At 34.7% G+C, this 16,110-nt stretch overlaps 1 protein-coding gene across 5 annotated transcripts in view; it reads left to right on the top strand.

Moving 5' to 3' along the window:
- LOC106873547 (actin-binding Rho-activating protein) overlaps positions 1–16,110 on the top strand; it is a 53,100-nt gene that overhangs the window by 22,051 nt on the left and 14,939 nt on the right. For 2 of the 5 annotated variants that reach the window (XM_089353217.1, XM_089353218.1), the window contains exons 2-3: positions 1,444–1,971; positions 10,186–10,234. The gene's annotated coding sequence lies outside the window, so the exon portion shown is untranslated. Of the gene's footprint in view, positions 1–1,443; positions 1,972–10,185; positions 10,235–14,988; positions 15,158–16,110 lie in introns of those variants that run through there. The other 3 variants (XM_089353219.1, XR_008264359.2, XM_089353220.1) reach the window with 3 other exon arrangements.

Genomic DNA, 16,110 nt, shown 5'->3' with positions numbered 1-16,110 from the left:
AAGACTTTGTTTTAAGACAAATTTGGTTTCTGTGTCATGTTTGACATTTTGGTTTCTTATTAAAGTGAATTACTTAGATTAATACTAACAACCTAAAAATAGAAATAAATTAAGTACAATGATTGCTAATTAAATTAATGACACAGAGAAGCTATTAGTCATCATGGATTGAATATCCCCCCCAACCACCACCACCACCACCACCACCACCACCCATATTAGCATGACTGACACTGAACTGCCCAACAACGTAAAGATTAAAACTTAAAACTTCAGAATCACAGCAAAATTTCATTTATATATATATGTGTGTGTGTGTGTGTGTGTGTGTGTGTGTGTGTGTGTGTGTGTGTGTGTGTATAAAAAAAGACTAGAATATAACAGAATGCAAAATTTAACAATTTGTTTTTATTACTTTGAAAAACTAAAATGAGTTTAAATCGTAACATAAAAATGGTGGTGCCCCAACATGGCTACACCTCTGGTAAAGCCAATATTAGAACAACAGAATCTTACCTCAGTAGATTCTGGGGTGTGTTTAACCCTTTAGCATTTAATTCAGTCATATCCAGCCAAAATATTCTGCCTGTTTTATGTTCAAGATGGTTAGATCTGGCCTCTCACACCTACCTTACAATGTCATTGTAAAGATGCCAGTGCCACCTGACTGGCTCCCATACTGGTAGCATGTAAAAAGCACCATTCGAGCATGGTTGATGCCAGTGCCACCGGACTGGTTCCCATGCCGGTGGCATGTAAAAGGCAGAATTTGAACTTGGAACATAAAACAAACAAAAGCATTTTGTCCAGTACAGTAACAATTCCACCAACTTGCTACCTTTTTAATAATCCTTTCTACTAAAGGCACAGGCCCTGAAATTTTGGTGGAGGGGGATAGTCAATTACATCAACCCCAGTGTTTCACTGGTGCTTAATTTATTGACCCCAAAAGGATGAAAGGCAAAGTAGACCTTGATAGAATTTGAACTCAGAACGTAGATGAAATACTGTTAAGCATTTCGCCTGGCATTTCTGCGTTTCTGCCACCTTTAATAATAATAATAATAATAATAATAATAATAATAATCCTTTCCACTAAAGGCACAAGACCTGAAACTTTGGGAGAGGGGACTTGTCGATTACATCAACCCAAGTATTTCACTGATATTTAATTTATTGACCCCAAAAAGAAAGGTAAAGTCAACCACAGCAGAACTTAAACTCAGAGATAGACATGCTTGGCATTTTGCCTAGCATGCTAATGATTCTGCCATCTCACTACCTTTAATAATATCAATAACACTAACAAAATTAGCAGGTAAAATATAAGTGACTATGATAAACTTTGGGGCTACATAATACTTTATTGCAGAGCTAAAAGACCCTAATAAAATTGCTGTGTAATTTTATATTCTACTATTCTGCTTTTTTTTTTCTTTTCAGTATGAATTACAGGTTTTCATAAAATCCTGTCAAAAAAAAAACAAAAAAACTAAACATTATTTGTGTGTAAAACGCATTGCTAAACAAAGGAAGTAATGAAATTGTTTATTCTGATATTGTAAGAGAAAATAGCTGTAATGTTGTTGGTTGTAAAAGAGTTAAGTTCTTCCTGAAAACAAATTTCAGTGTAACAGCTCTGGAATCATATAATTAGTTCCTACACATTTGATAGCATGCCATCTATCAGTTTAGCCTGAAGTGCCAAGATTGTTTTCATTTCACCAGATGCTTCTTCTATAACATCTATTGGTTGGAGAGTTACTTCTCAGAAACTCTAGAAGAGAGAGAGAAAGGAAAAAAAAAAGAAAAACAAAAAAAGGAGAAGAAAAAGAAACTGAATTTAAAAACGTGAAGATTACTCTCCTAAGTAATTAACTTTTCCAAAGTTTCCCCAAGTAAGCCTGCCCAGGGATTGAGTTGTGTGCAACTTCTTTTACTTTCAAAGCACTTTACAGCTGATGAATTAAGGTAAGCTGTTGTTGTTGCTGTTGTTGTGTGTTTCTTTTTTTATATATTTTTTTATTATGAAGTAACTGTCTACATTTGATATTTTCAAGACAAGATAGAAATGTGTTTAGCAAAGACCTGTTGTCATGTGTGTTAACTATTGAAGTAAAACACAAACTTCAACAGTAAAGATAACAAGCCTTATGTTTATTATTATTTAGACAGCTGTAACCATTCACTTAAAAATTTATTCTAAACAGTTGGAAATTATTCTGAATTCAGTACATTGGTGACAATTCTATAGCAGAGAACAACTGGTGTCTTCAATAAATTGTAAATCTATCCTATCAGAATATCTTCTGTGTGTTTTATTGCCCCATCTTATCTGTTGGAATAGGCACACACAATACTTAACACTTAACCCCCATACAATATTTCTTGTTGAACAATGTGAGTAGAGATTTATTTACTCTTTAGCATGTGTATATACACACACACACACACACGTTTTTATTTATGATGGTAATGATGGCAGTTTTATGGCCGCTTCTATTGTGTATTTTGTGCTGTTACTGATTTACATGACAGCACTGCTAGCTTTACTGAACTGGCAGAATAAGGATTTGCTTACAGAATGGGCAGTCATTGACTGATATTACAATAAACCCTAAGGTGGCAAGCTGGCAGAATCGTTAGCAGAATCGTTAGCAGAATCGTTAGCAGAATCGTTAGCAGAATCGTTAGCAGAATCGTTAGCAGAATCGTTAGCAGAATCGTTAGCAGAATCGTTAGCAGAATCGTTAGCAGAATCGTTAGCAGAATCGTTAGCAGAATCGTTAGCACGCTGGGAAAAACACTTAAGGACAATTCATCTGTCTTTACATTCCGAGTTCAAATTCTTCTGAGGCTGACTTTGGTTGACTTTTCCTATCATCCTTTGGGGGGGGGGGGGGTCAATAGAATACATACCAGTTAAATACTGAGGATGATGTAATTGTCTAGCTCTCTCCTACAAAATTGCTGACTTTGTGTCTTTAGTAGAAAGGGTATTCTAATAAATAGTTTGATGAAGAGTTTATCATATATATTTGATGATGATGGTTTTTACCTATGATGATGAGGAGGAGGAGGGAAAATGTTAAAGTTCTTGTCACAACTAAGTAATTTGTAATTTTTTTTATGAATTAAATTTAACATTGAAAATATCCATTTTGATTGGTATCAGGTAGTGAAAGAAATAAGAGCCACAAAAATAGAGAAAGATGGTTTTTAATACTTTTAAAATATAATTTTCCAGAGTCACTCCTCCATTTAAATGACTTTGAGACAAACTTCCTTTGTGGTTTGCTATCTCTTTTCCCCTTCAGTCTTTTAATTTTTTTTCATTGCCATTGTTCTGTTGGAATACACAACCTTTGTTTTTGTTAATTTTGAAAATAATGAAGAATTTAGTAAAATAACATTGTCATTATTAATCTGGTGTTTGGAACATAAATTAGCATGAAATTTTTGTGGAAGGTTTTAATTTAGATTACCTTAAAATGGGAAGTTTGTGTCATAGAAGTAGGAATAGTCTTGGGTGGATTTGGTACCAAAATGGTTAATCGAGGGATTTCATGAGAAACAGTTGGCCAAGATATAAATCAAATAGATGCCATTAAAAGAATATTGTTAGAAATATCTTTAATTAAAAATATTACTTTAGTTTTAGTTAATGACAAATCATTTTATCTCTAAGATGGATGGAATAATTAAGCTAAATGGTTGTCTTCTAGAAGGTCCTGAACATTTTATTTGGATGAAATAATATTTAAGATCTGCAAAAGTCCTTTTGGGGATAACTAATATTGAAGGTACAGAGACATTTTCATAACAGGTGATGGGAAATCAGAGAGAGGAAGGGTTGAAAGAGAGAGAGAGAGAGAGAGAGAGAGAGAGAGAGTATTAACAGGAAATGAATAGAAGGATGAACAAACAGTGATGGAAATAAGTGAGGGTGTATGAAAATATTTGAGAGAATCCATATTTTGTATGAATGCCACAAAAATTGGTGATCTTCTGCTTTTGGAAACAGTAAAATCCCACAGTGAAATTCTACATGTTCCACACAGTGATAGAAGGAACATCTTTTCCCACAATGCTGTATATTCTTTCCAATCTGGTTTTGTATTAATTAAAATCTTTAAAAGAGACTGTCTACTGTGTACAATTTCATTGACAAGAATATACTACTTGAATTTTCCTTATATATATATATATATATATATATATATATATATATATATATATATATATATATATATATATATATATATAATATTATTATTGTATTCTTATACCAAAATTTTATACATCCACATGAAGATGCAATAAATCAAATAGAACTGATGTCTTGTTATGGATCCAGGTAACAATCTTCAAATAAATGAAATAAGATGTTATATTTCATTCTCATTTATCTTATGACTACTACAACATAAAATTTGACTTAAACCTTTCCCCAAAAAACAAATTTCATTCTGAAATTATAACAAATCAAATGTCTTTTGCTGTTACGTTGTATATTCCAGTTTAGTTTTCTGTTAAAAATCTTAAAAGACAAAATGTTTCTGTTTGTAGTGTATAATTTTATCAGCAAGAATTATCAGCATTTGAATTATCTCTCAGTTATGTACCAATCTTTATCACATCCTTATTCCAAATCTTATTATAAGAACAAAAGAAATGTATAGAATCTTTATCTCTTCATGTAAATTCTTCTTTTCTTTTTTTTTTTGTTGAAATATTCCTTCAGATTTTTGCTTCTTCAGAGATAAAAAGACTTTCAAACAATTCCTGAACTGAACACGAAAAATAACTAACTCTTAGTTGAGATAGAATAAAACTATCTCACTTTTAAACAAATAGATTCACAAAGAATTTTACCAATCTTCACTACAAATTCCATAACAATAAAACTATCCATTCATAAATAAACAGATTCACAGAGAATTTTACCAATCTTCACTGCAAATTCCACAACAATAAAACTATTTTTAAAGAAACAAATTTACAAAGAATTTTACCAATCTTAACTACAAATTCCATAACAATAAAACTATCCATTCATAAATAAACAGATTCACAGAGAATTTTACCAATTTTCTCTACAAATTTCATAACATTAATACTATTTTTAAAGAAACAGATTCACAGGGAATTTTACCAATCTTCTCTACAAATTCCATAACAGTGATCCCACCTTGTCTCCTTTGGTAGTTTTTCCCTTCCAATTTATTTTATTAAACCAAAAACAAAATGGAACCTCTCTGTTTGTCTGTTTGTCTGTTTCTCTCTCTCTCTCTCTCTTTCTTTCTTTGCTTCAGACTAATATACAAAATATTTGTTTTCTTTCTTTAGCTTTCCATTTTAAGAATCAAAATCTCCATTGTCATGTTATTTTCCTTTTTCCCTTTCTGTTCTCTCTTCCCTTCTTCTCCCCACTCCCTCACCTCTTGCACAATCTTCTCCTCCTCCTCTTCCTCCTCCTTTCACCTTCATAAAATCTCTGACTTCATTAGCCATAGACTCATTATCTATCACAAGATATTCAATCTTCCTTCCTAACATAGACCAGATGTGTAAATTAAATGGTAATTAAAAATTAAGAGGAAACTACTTCATTAAGAGGGCATAATTAATATATTTTATGAATTAAAAAGAATACTACAGAGACAGTGAGGTGTATAGCAAGGATTCTCATTGCCCAGGAATAAACATAATACTACCTGCTGTAAAGTCCCCACCCTAATCAACAGGCATGATAAGCCAGAGGAAATTTCACACCTCCTCCCTCACCTGCAATGGAGGGGGGGGGGGGTGCACATTCACACCCACACTTTCTTGCTATGCCACTGCAGAGATAGAAATGGAAAATATATATATATATAGCAGAAATTATAGAGTGTTGGTGTGGAAGGAGAGGAAGTTGGTTTACACAGAACACAAGAAGATAAGAAGATATTCAGTTTGAAGTGGTTCACTTTTAGTTATTTGAGAAGAGGAAATTCATGAAACATATTCAAAGAATCCTAGTAATAAATTCCACAAGTCCAATCCCATATAAACACTGATTTTCTCTCCAGTTTTTCTAACAATGATCTGTCTTACCAGATGTTGTTTTAAGGCCTAACCTTAACTCCCACCTTCTTTTGGAAACCAGTGGGGACATATTATTGATTTTTTTTTTTTCAATTAAGATCATTCTGACATTGTTTAAACCTGCAAAAGTATCTAGGTCTCTCAGAGTACACAGCCCACAATTATTTATAAAATGTGTATATATACCATCAACATAGTGCCCCAGCATGGTCACAGTCCACTGACTGAAACCAGTAAAAAATGTTAAAAAAATCTTCAAATTCTTTTTCACTACTGTTCTCCTCTCATTCTTTAACCATTTCAACCTCATCTAAAACATTACCACATCTTGAAAAATTTGCTGACAATCTCTTCGTGTACTGCATCCAGTGAAGTTTTTATCTATTGTACATTTTTATAATACAGGGTCTATTCATACATCCAGTAGGGGTCAGGTTCAGGTTATTTTCATGTATCTGGCTTGAAACATTCCTATATTTTTGCCATTCCTCATGTACAAATATTTTGGAAAGTTTCTTTACAGAATGATCTAAAGACAGTATTTATGAAATAAGTCATTGTCATCATCTTTTAACATCCATTTTTCCATGCTGGCATGGATTGGATGGTTCAACAGGAGCTGGCAAACCAGAGAGCTATACCAAGCTCCCTCCACTTGTCTGTTGAAATGGTTTTTACAGCTGGATGCCATTCCTAATACCACTACTTTTGTTGTTTTATAATTCTGTAACTTCCTGCTCGTTATTTCTGTGCAAAGAGATATAAATACATCAATTTGCAACAGGGTCAGCTTTTTCTAAAATGCTCCCAGTTGTTTGGCCCATAACTTTATGACCCAACATTCTTTCCATCTTAATTCATCCTTATTCTTACTCACAGACATTCAAAGTGATTGCAACCAAGATGTATCCCACAATGCTACACAAGGAACTGTTTATCTTTTATTAGCTTTGGTAGACCCTCAATTTCATGCTGTGTGTCTCTGCCAATAACATTAGTGGAATTCTGCTTATCCTCTCCTCTTTGCTAAGCTACTTCTATCTCTCCCCTCCACACTGATATTTACCATTAGCCAAATCTCCACCCTGGTTTATCACTCATTACATCCACCTCTCACCCCATCCTTAACTATCTGTCACTCTCTCTGCCCAGACACTTATGAAATTAGCCATCCTTTTCTCCCCCCCCCCTGATCCACACCCTATACTCTCCCTTATACTCACCTTTGGGTATCTTAAGAGTAAGCTCTGGCATCCTATCACCATCTTCTTCTTTCCAGCTACTCTCATCCCCCCTCACATAAGGTGATGTAGCGATGTATCTCCTCTAAAGCAACACACCTGTACTTGTCCCCGTTTTGAACTTTAACCTTCGACACCTAGCATGAAGCTCTCTCTCTCTCTCTCTCTCTCATATTCACCTCTAATTAGTTAAGGGAGCAGTGTTTATTTTCTTTTATTTGTTTTACTTTGTCTTGCATGTGACTTGGCAACCTCACTAGTGCTGGTGTCGCAAAAAAAAAAAAAGCACCCAGTACCCACTGTAAAGAGGTTAGCTGTAGAAATCAAGCCAAAGTTGACACTGGGGCCTGACACAGCTCTGCAGCTTGTTGGTTCCTGTCAAACTGTCTAACCAACCCATGCCAGCATGGAAAATGGATGCTAAATGATGATGATAATATCAGGTATGACTTGTTGCTCAGCATGATAGCTGTAGCCAGCACAGCCTACTCGGCATTGATCAATAATAATACCTCATGTCTTTTAAAGAATCTGCAGCACCATGAAGTTTTCTCTTGAAAATGATTTATCTGTAGACTTTAGTAATGTTTCTTGCTTGAAGAATTATCATCTTTGTACATATAGCAATGTTAAATATTGTATCTTCCACGTCTTCAATTGTTCTTCTGATTTATACCATTAAGCAATGCCATTTCAAACAATGTATTTAGTGGATGGCAAAAAATTTCTGTTTTCCTTCTTGTTTTTACCATTCTCCTGAGGGCCCCACCCCCATGCTTTGATACAGCTCTATTATAATTTTGCTTAGCACATTCTATCATCTGTAACATATAATAGACTGCTGCTTCCATTTAAAACTCATTAAGGATACTGCAAATGGAAATTTAACCCTTCAGCATTTAAACTGGCTGTATCCCTCCCAAATATTCTCCCTGTTCTATGTTCAAACTGGTCAGATTCAGACTATCACACCTATCCTACAATCTCATTCTAAAAGTAACAATTGTATCGTTGAAATCTCAAAGCTATGGGATAATCCAGGATTAATTGAAAACAACGTGGATAAATAAGCATTACATTTGACAGAATAATCTGGATGCTAAGGGGTTAAAATAGTTACAGAGACTTCACAAATGGACATAACAAAATGGAGCGAAGGGAGATGTGTGTTTAATTTAATATTGCCATCGACCAATGAGAAAAACTTGTTTGCGAATGAGCCCCACATATACACGCTCACTCTCTCTCTGCCTCTCTATCCTTCTCTTTATGTCTCTTTTTCTCTCTTTCCTTTTCAAACTGGGGTATCCTCATATCTCCTCTACAGCAAAACACCCATTATTCTTTTTAACTTCTCATCAAGTGGCACACACGCACCTCTCTCAACACTACTCTCCAGTCAAGGGGGCTTTTGTTTTGCGATCTATTTGCTAACTTCACTGGTCCTGGTACCACATAAAAAGCACCCACTACTCTCTGTGAAGTAGTTGGTGTCAGGAAGGGCATCCAACAATAGAAATCATGCCACAGCAGACAATAGAGATTTACACAGTCCTTTGGTTTATCAGCTTTTGTCAGACCCTCCAACCCATGCCAGCTTGGAAAATGAACATCAAATGAGAATAATGATGATGATGATATATATATATATATATATATATATATATGAATATTATACTTGTGTGTGTGTGTGTGTGCGTGTGTGCACATGCACGTGTGTGTGTGATGGTGTGAGTCCTACCATGACATCTGGCAGAAGTACAGAAACTATTGGCACTCTGACTGTGTCAATCTGTATACTTTATCTCTGGGTTCTGTTGAACCAAATGACCATCACCATCAACAACCATTCCAGTTAGTAAGCTCCTCAACAGTAACCCTAATACTTGTTAATATAACATAGTCCAAGTCACCGATTAACTAGAAAAGAGATGTGACATGTCTGTTGATGATGCAGGCACAGTAACCAACTGGTTGAAATAGCAATGACAGAGCAGGTCTACTGGCACCAGTTCTTCTGAATATATTATTGGCTGTCGCACCAGTTGATTAGTGTCAAAGATGATGACGAAGACTTATCTGTTGGTACCAGTGTATTTGAGGAGAGACAATTGTTTACAAAAACAAATTGCTAATTAATAAATCTATGTTCAATTTACAAGAGTACCAAGAATATTATAACATTAGGGTATTCACTACAAAAGAAAAAAAAAAAAGAAGTATTATTCTAGTTGTTGATGCAAGAAAGATAATTAACATCCAATTATTCCCATAGATTACTATTCTCAACACTTGGCAGCCTCATATCACATAACATCTGTGCAGCATCGTCTGTAATGACACCATAAACAATTAGGACATTGCATATATATATATATGTATGTATTCATATAATTTTAAAATTTTGTTAAAGATTTTGCAAAAGATACCAAACTGGTTTCAACAATATATTGTTTTTCAGTGGCGAATAAAAAAAGTTTAGGAGAGATTGAAGGTACAAGGAAAAATTTGGAAAAACATGCTTAAAAGATTAAATGTTCATACAAATTCCAATATTCAAAAAGTTTCACAGAGATTATTATGTAGACATATTGTATTCTCTTTACTCAAAATGTACAAAGTTGTACTACAAGCATATTGCTAAGAAAGAAGACACCATAAATTCATATCCATCATTAGAAAGGCTCATGATCACTTTACATGTACAAGTTTATATTTTCAGATCTAACTAACCCACATCAACACTTAAAATATATTACTAAACAAATGTAAATGATGTTCTTATATTGAAATTATTGTTTTTCAAAACTGTTATGTGTATCTAGTAATGCTTTTAATATTGTATCATTTACAGATCTAGACCATATTGGAGTGATTCAAGAAGGTGATATTATTGGTAAAAAGTGAGAATATCTATATATTTATTTGGTTTTATTTTTCAGTTTACTCCCCTTCCCACCCCACCCCAACTCCCATAGCATTCTTAGAATGACTTTCTTTTCCAAATGTAGATACTCGCATATTGTCAAATCAGATAGTTTTTAAAGTCAATAACTCAACCATCAAGGAGAAATGGTACCCGTAGCCAACCAGGCAGACTGATCTAACCACAGTAATAATATTACACTGTGACTACAAGCAAGATTTGAACATAGCATCACATGGTCAGTAAGCCAGCACCTTAACCTTACAGCTATGGTTTATTAGTTACCAGATTTGTACAACCAGATTTGTACAACCAGATTTGTAAGCAGTTTCTTCTTGAGACAGTAAGGGAGCTTCTATACAATTGCTTAACCTGTTAAAAATTGCTGAAAACTTCCCTCAAATCATACCTTACAATCTTTGAAAAGAAAGGACACATTGGATCAATTATATCTGAAAAAATAGGAATAGAATGATTGTAGTTAACACATCTTTGATTATAGGTCTGTCTGATCAGATCTGAGGCTTCCTGTATTAAAAATCATTATTATCATTGGATTGGCAGATTTGTTACAGCATTGTATAAAAGGCCAAATAAGTTTGACCCTTGCTTGGAAAGAAGTAAGGCATAGTGACAGGAAGGGATTCTAGGCATAGAAAATCTGTCTCAACTAATTCCATCCAACCTATGCAAGCATGGAACAGTAGGTGTTAAATTATGATGTTGACGATGATGATAATGATGATATAGTAAAAATTTTTGAAAACTGTGAAAATAATCAACTCTATGTGAATTATGTCAACTTGAGATTCAATACCATCCAGCCATCTTTGATTTTCTATCCCTATTCTTTCTTTATCCTTCTTCTTGTACCTTGAGAGTACACCCTGACACCACAATCTCCACCATCCATTCTCCTCTACAACAAGACACCTATTCTTGTCTTTCTGTCATACTTTAGCCTCTCAAACACCTGACATAAAGCTACTTCCCTCAATACTATGTCCCCACCCACACCATTCAGTAGTGGGGGGGGCTTGTCTGGCAAGTTACTTGGAGAACTCACAAATGCTATTACCATGAAAAAAATATCCTTTGTACACTCTGTAAAGTGGTTGGCATTTGGAAGAGCATCCAACCCTAGAAACCATGCCAAAGCTGGCACTGGAGCTCAGTGCAACCCTCCAGTTCACTGGGTCCTATGAAACTGTCCAACCCATTGCAGTGTGGAAGACAGGCATTAAATTATAAAAAGGCAGCGAGCTGGTGGAAACGTTAGCACGTCGGGCGAAATGCTTAGCGGTATTTCATCTGCTGTTACGCTCTGAGTTTAAATTCCGCCGAGGTCGACTTTGCCTTTCATCCTTTCGGGGTCGATAAATTAAGTACCAGTTACGCACTGGGGTCGATCTAATCGACTTAATCCCTTTGTCTGTCCTTGTTTGTCCCCTCTGTGTGTAGCCCCTTGTGGGCAGTAAAGAAATAGGCATTAAATGATAATGAAGATAGCCAGTCTTGCTGTCCATCACTACATTGTCTACCATGAGATGACTAACACAACCACGCTAGGATACATGATGGCTACAACTACTATGAGGGAGAATATGTATGTCTGACAGTCATCACAAATACTGTTAATACCTCCTTCCTGTGAGAGCAGAAGGGCCTAGAATCAGTCTAAATGAATTCCAAACAGATAAATACTAACTCCCACCCCACTCCTTAGTAAAATTCTCCCCTCCCTCCAAATTATTAATTAGAAGACAAAACAGAGTTTGTATCCATGTAATTCTTCTTTTCCCATCATTGTTTTGGACAAGTTTAAATAATTTAAAACATCTGAATTCTATATTTTTAAAAAATAGCAATTTGTTCTGTTTTCAATCTTGATGGCACATTCTTCAACCCACCACCACCACCCCTACCAATAGAAGTACACATATTATCAGAAACACAATACCACTTTCATTCCACCTAGCTAGACACACTCCTTTCATTCACATTTTGGAGCAACCAGCTAGTGCTCCAATTCCAGCAAAAGACATGCCACCCATGTCATCACTGTTCAGATCCAATCATTGACTTAGATTTATGTTTCTAATATGGTAATGGTGGTGGTGGTGGTGGTGGTGGTGGTGGTGGTGGTCGGGGGATGGGATGATGCTGATGATATGTCAAGTGTTCAATGATAATTGACAAAACCAAACTGGTAATTTGTAGATCTACCTTCAAGTTACTGGGGTGCCATGAATGTGAAGATAGAAGATGCTTGAAATACAGACAAAACAGTACACACCATCTTTAATTCAGAGATGAATAATGGTGAAAAAAAAAAAAGTTCCTACTGGCAAAAGAAAGGGCATTTAGCTATAGTGACCATGCCAAAGCAGACATTGGGGCTCAAGGTAGACCTCTGACTTATCAGATCCTGTCAAACCAACTAAACCATGCTCTGGCATAGGAGACAGATGGTAAAAGATAATGAACATGATAAGCTCAATTACACTGCAATGTCTATGTAATTCAAGTACGGTCCATAAATAAAGCCAGATATAATTTTCTTGAAATGGATTTACAATTTGCAGAGATAATGTGATTATTATAATGATGTGGGAGACCAACAGATTCTGATCTAAGAATAGATTAAGGAAGATAGTTTCTTTCAGTTTAATGCTATCATGTGTCAATACAAGGAGAGTGAGATACAGTGAAGGAATGAAATAATTATGACAACAATGACTAAGTTATTAAATATCAATTAATACAGATTAATTAATAAATAATCTTAATTACAACATAGTTACAAATTCTTTCATACTCTTCCTCCAATGACTGTGTCATGTTATTGTTTAACCCTTCGTCAGCCTTGGCTGAATAGACCTATGATCAAAGCTGTTCCAACCATGACCTTCCCATTTTTTCATATATCTAAGACTGCATTGTTCAGTGCACCCCTTTCATTTCTTTTGTTTTCAAGATGATCAGTGTGAATTGAGGGATATTTGACTGCTACATCTAACAAACCAACCAAGTCTAGAAACATTCTTAATGGTCTTGCAGTGTTCAGTCTCCAACTTGAGTAATCTCTGTACCCCTGTACTCGTGGCATGTATATATATATATACACACACACACACATACATATATATATATATATATATATATATATATATATATATATATATATATATATATATATATATATATACATATATATATATATGTTGTAAACACACATAGTGACAATAAAACTCAGATAAATTATGAAGCTCATTGCAATTGTGTTGAAAAAATAAACCTGTTAGAAATATATTGATATGTTCCTTAGAAAAATTCCTCTCTGTATATTATAGTTTAGGCAAAAAAGTATTTCTATTAAAGCAGACCAACGTTCACAATTTGTTGATATTTCTAAATATTTAAAAGGTAATTAGCATTGATGTACTAAACAGCTTAAACAGTTTCTTTATCTCAGATTTTTCTCAAGATTACAAAATTATTGTTGATTATACAACTTTGTAGATGATATACTTTTGTGGCTGGTATAATTTTGTAGTTTATATTGCAGATAAAATAATTTTATAAATAAGATAATTGTGAAGATAATGTAATTATTATTATTATAGATATCATTTTACAATTTTTAGGAAAGAGTTACATCATCATCATCATCAACTAAAAGATGCTCCGCATTTGTTTCAAATATTTAGTGAAGCTATTTTTGACTTAGTGGTTTGTTTTGATTCCTCAATCTTATTTGCTAATCAATTCCTCATAAGCCAAAGATAAACTCCTGGCATCAACCACCATAACTTTTCTTTGAGTCCCAAGTTAAAGCCATTTCACTTCACCAACTTCACATCTATGGATGCCAAAATATCTTACCAATACTTGCTTTAAAATGTAATGTCTTATGAAATCAATTCATTCTAGACATTTTCTACTGGAATCTATCTAATTGCAAAATAAGTTGAAAACAAGTGCCACTCCTATTTCACAGTTCAATGATTCAGTTGGATGAGCACAGAACTGTAAAAACAATTGGTTGCAACAATTCATGCATAAAGTTAATAAAATCTATTCTATTGAAGTTAGTGTGAAAATATGGAACATATTATTTTTACTATTATTGTTTGCGTTATTGTTGCAGTTTCATATGAGCTGTTCTGAATCTCCCTCAGAGACCTGAAGTAAAAGCAAGTTGGACATCTTACTGTGAATGTTATTTATGATTAGTAATCATATATTGTATGGGAAGGAGGCTAGAATCTGACAACTAAAATTCTATTAAATTTGTAATATTTCAGTTTTGAAAGAGTTTTAGGAAGAGTCAGGTATTTTCAAGTTGACAATGTCTTCTTTAGAATGTGGGCAGTACCTATGAGAACAATGTTTTGCAGTTCTGATACCATGGGGTTTCCTGGTACATGGCTGTAGTGTTTAAGAATGCCATTTGATACTGTCCCCCAAGCTCCAATGATCACAGGTACAATTGTTGGTCTTAGATGCCACATTTTTAAAACCTCTATTTCAAGGTCCTTGTATTTACTTAGCTTTGCAAATGTTTTTACAGAAGTTTTGCAGTCTGCTGGGGTTGACATACCTATGAGCAGATACATTTCGTTAACGTGACTTTTTACCACAATACCAGATCTGTTGGCCTGTCTAGCACAATCAAGTTGGATACTAAAATTCCAAACAACAGTGATATCTTTATTTTCTACTACTCAGACAGGCTTATATACCCACCACTTCTTACATGGGAGTCCAGACTTATGCATACGATCCAATACAAGTACTGGCCAAGTCTATCATGGCAATTAATATATTCGTTTGAGGCAAGCATGGAGCATCCAGAGAGGAGACAGTTGATTGCTTCCCTGGCTGCAAGACAAAAGTGGTAAGCAAAATCAGCACCATTTTTAAGAATGCTTGTTTGGTAGTTTCTAATGGGCAGGCACTGACACTGAGCTGCTGTAATGAAGCTCTCTCTTTCTGATCTAAATCCAGATGCTGCCAACCACTGATGGGTCATATTTGTATCTACATCAGGATTATTGGCCCTTGAAGGGTATTTCCCATGCAATGCCTTACTTTTCCATGTATTTCACACAACACTGAGATTTCAGTTGTTTGGTTATTATTCTTAAGGCAGAATAATTAGCCCAGCAGACAAAATGCCAAACAGCATTTCTTCCACCTTTATGTTCTGAGTTCAAATGTCACCAAAGTCAGCTTTGTCTTTCATCCTTTCAGGGTCAATGAAATAAGTACCAGTTGAGTGCTGGAGTCAATGTAATTGACTAATCCTCTCCCCAGAGATTTCAGATTTTGTGCTTATAGTAGAGAGGATTATTATTATTATTATTATTATTATTATTATTATTATTATTATTATTATTATTATTATTATTATTACTATTATTATTGAGTGAGAGAGTAGCACATGCCATCAAAGTGACATGTGTAAAATGCACAAAGCCCAGTATACCCATCATGACTACCCGCCTGATAAGGGTACACCAGGCACATGCATCACAACCATATGTGCATGACATGGTGATCTCATATCAAGTTAAACAGCACATGACCTTGCAGATGGGACCCAAAATTTTCTTCAGGTTGAGTAGCCCATCCCACTCAAAAGGTCCTTGAATAAGGGTTGTTTAAGAATGTTGAAAGAACCACCCATGTTTCCAGAGGTAAATTATTCAAACCCCAAAAAATTCCTCTCAACACATGGCTATGATGCTTCCCCACTACTTCTGTTCATGATCAGAGATACACATATCATCAACCACCAAGGGACATGCTCAACTGGTTAAGGTCAAACAACTGACAAGCAAATCTGTG

Source organism: Octopus bimaculoides, chromosome 6 (genome assembly GCF_046866305.1).
Source record: "Octopus bimaculoides isolate indiv1 chromosome 6, ASM4686630v1, whole genome shotgun sequence".
NCBI lineage: Eukaryota > Metazoa > Mollusca > Cephalopoda > Octopoda > Octopodidae > Octopus > Octopus bimaculoides.
Note: the sequence above shows the minus strand (reverse complement) of the source record. Positions and strands in the feature narration are given on the sequence as shown.